The sequence below is a fragment of the Elaeis guineensis genome, chromosome 3 (assembly GCF_000442705.2).
Source record: "Elaeis guineensis isolate ETL-2024a chromosome 3, EG11, whole genome shotgun sequence".
NCBI classification, from domain to species: Eukaryota; Viridiplantae; Streptophyta; class Magnoliopsida; order Arecales; family Arecaceae; genus Elaeis; species Elaeis guineensis.
In genome coordinates this window covers 69,088,193-69,091,358 of record NC_025995.2, presented here as the reverse complement: position 1 = coordinate 69,091,358, position 3,166 = coordinate 69,088,193, and the positions used below count along the sequence as shown (strand labels likewise).

The window sequence follows — 3,166 nt, the reverse complement described above, 5'->3', positions numbered from 1 at the left end:
TGGCAAAGGAAAGTGATCTTTCCTTGTCGCAGCATTCAACTTTCTATAGTCTATACAGACCCTCCATCCTGTTTGGGTCCTAGTTGGGATAAGTTCGTTTGCATCATTTTGGACCACTGTTACCCCAGATTTCTTGGGTACTACTTGAACTGGGCTTACCCAAGAGCTATCAGAAATAGGATAAATTATTCCACTATCTAGGAGTTTCAGAATCTCCTTTTTAACTACATCCTTCATAACTGGATTAAGCCTTCTTTGGGCTTCTCTTGTTGGTTTAGCCTCTTCCTCTAAGTATATTCTATGTTGAACTATAGAAGGGCTTATTCCTTTGATATCTGCTATGGTCCAACCTATTGCTTCTTGATTTGCTTTTAGAACTGACAATAATTCCTCCTCTTGCTTGGGATCTAGGTCTGATGCAATAATTACAGGCAAAGTTTCTTTGGGTCCTAGATATGCATACTTGAGATGTTCTGGGAGGGGCTTCAGTTCTAAAATGGGTGCTTCCTCTATCGATGGTTTAGGTGATGAGTTCACCATCTCAATGATTGGTTCAGTAGGAAGTGTCGATTCCTGATTAATCTGATTTTCTTTAAGTATTTCATTGACATCCTCAGACTCATGGATTAACCAGGGGTTAGACTCTAGGTCGACTTCATCATCACTAATGTCAATGGATTCATAAATACCATCTTGGACTACATTGACATCAGCATGAGAAGAGGATTCCTGTTCTAAGTTAAAAACATTAAGCTCAATGGTCATATTCCCAAAGGATAACTTCATTAGACCATTTCGACAATTGATTTCAGCATTGGCCGTAGCTAAGAATGGTCTTCCTAAAATGACAGGTATATGTCCTTTAGGATTCGCAACTGGCTCAGTCTCTAAAACAATAAAATCTACAGGAAAAATGAAATTTTCAACCTTTATCAGAACATCCTCGACCATTCCCTTAGGGATCCTGAGAGATCTATCGGCTAACTGTAATGTGATCCCAGTAGGTTGAAGTTTTTCTAATCCTAGTTGTTCATACACCGAATATGGAAGGATATTCACACTAGCTCCTAGATCTAGCAAGGCCTTTTTTATATTGGTTTCTCCAATAACACAAAAAATTGTTGGAGCTCCAGGGTCCTTATATTTAATTGGCACATGGCTAGATAGGTATGAACTGACACTTGCAGCCAAAAATGCTTTCTTTGGTACATTAGTGGTCCTTTTCCTAGTGCAGAGATCTTTTAAAAATTTGGCATAAGTTGGAACCTGATGGATTATATCTAAAAGAGGAATATTAACTTGGACTTGTTTAAATACCTCTAAAATTTTATCTAAATGTTCAGATTTATTGGATTTCAGTCTGTTTGGAAAAGGAGCTCTAGGGCTTTTAAGTATTGGACTAGGTGAATTTTCAGTTTCTGGTGCTTGAGGTTGAAAGGTAGTAGTTTTAGAAGGTGACTCGGCAGATGAGTCATCTATATCATCAAGTGCAACTACCTTATTGTCTATTTGTTTTTCTGATCTTAAGGTATGAATGGCATTTACACCATTAACTTGGTTTCCTTGTTGGGGTCGTGGACCATTTTGGTTCCTAGGATTTGGCTCAGGTTGGCTAGGTAACCTACCATGTTCTCGTTCACTAATGGTCGAAGCCAGCTGACTTACTTGCATTTCCAGACGGGCTATAGCTTGGGTGTTATTATTTATGAGTTGACCCGTGGTTTGCATAAAGCTGGTATGTGTCTTCATCATGGCTTCTAGGCTTTTCTCTAAAGAGGTAATTTTCTTGTCATTATCATGGAAGCCTGGCGGGTTGTTCATTACTGGGTTGGACCTTAGATTTTGCTGATTGAAATTTGGATTGCCTACATTAGGATTCTGGGACCATGAGAAATTCGGGTGATTCCTCCAACCTGGGTTATATGTGGGTGCATAAGGATTGTTCAATGGTCCTTGATAGGTGGCATTCACCTGTGCACACTCATTCGAGTAGGAACATTCTTCTAAGACATGGTCTGGTGCATTGCACCCTTTACACATGGGTGCAGATATTTGATTTACATTGGCTGGTCTCTGTAATTCTAAGGCTTCCAATCTACGTGTTAAGGTTGCAATCTTGGCCTCTGATGCTAGGGTTGGTTGAATTTGATGCATTCCTCCTCTTGAAGGTGTAGCTTTATCAGGTTCCCTAGTTGTTTCCCACTGTAAATTTTTCTCGGCTAGGTCTTCTAAGAATTGCCAAGCTTCAGTAGTTTTTTTGTCCATAAATTGGCCTTGGCACATGGACTCTAGCATGGTTCTTGAGTTTGAATCTAACCCCTCATAGATGATCTGGCATAGTCTTCAAGTTTCTATTCCATGGTGTGGGCATTGGGTCAAAAGATTCTTGAAACGATCAAAGTACTTCCAAAATGATTCACCAGCTAGTTGGTAAAATTGATTTATTTCATTCCTAATCCTAGCTGTTTTATGATGGGGAAATATTTTTTAAAAATATTCTCACAAAGCCCTCCCAGGTAGTGACAGAATAGTTTGGCAGACTATAAAGCCACTTCTTAGCATTGTCCTTAAGGGCAAAGTTGATTAATCTAAGTTTGACCTCATCCTCTGTTAATTGCAGTTTCATGGTTGCACATACCTCCTCAAATTCTCTAATAAATATATAAGCATCCTCTAATCCTGTGAATTTTGGAAGCATATTTATGATTTGAGGTTTGATTTCAAATTGTTAGCTGTGGGTTGTGGCAACCTGATACAAGATGGTTGGATGGAGCCAACTGGATAACACAAATCTTTAAGGGTCATGGGTTGGATTGGTTCAGCCATTAGAACAACAGGAATTGACTCAATTCTAACTAGACGACCTGACACTCTTCTCCACACACGAAGTGTACGGTTCTCGATGTTTATACAATTTTTTTTTTTTAATAAAATTTTTATGTATAAGGAAAAGAAAGAAAGAGAAAAAGTTCTAAAGAGAAGATCCTAAGGAGTCCTAAATCTAAAGAAAAGTAACCAAATTAATTTAAATTTTAAATTTTTTTTTTTTTTTCAAACAAGTGAATCAATAAATTAAACTCAATCTATCCTAGGGTTAACCTAAATCTAGACAGCTCCTAACTGTTCCAAGATGACCCTTCAAACCTTCCAAGTGGAGATTGATCAA

General features: G+C 38.2%; 1 non-coding gene across 1 annotated transcript; it reads left to right on the top strand.

Annotated features, from left to right (window-relative positions):
* Positions 1 to 2,353: 2,353 nt before the first annotated feature.
* LOC140856756 (small nucleolar RNA R71) lies at positions 2,354 to 2,460 on the top strand. The gene has a single exon (XR_012140359.1). It is a non-coding gene; the product is annotated as a small nucleolar RNA R71 (small nucleolar RNA).
* The last annotated feature ends 706 nt before the right edge of the window (positions 2,461 to 3,166 follow it).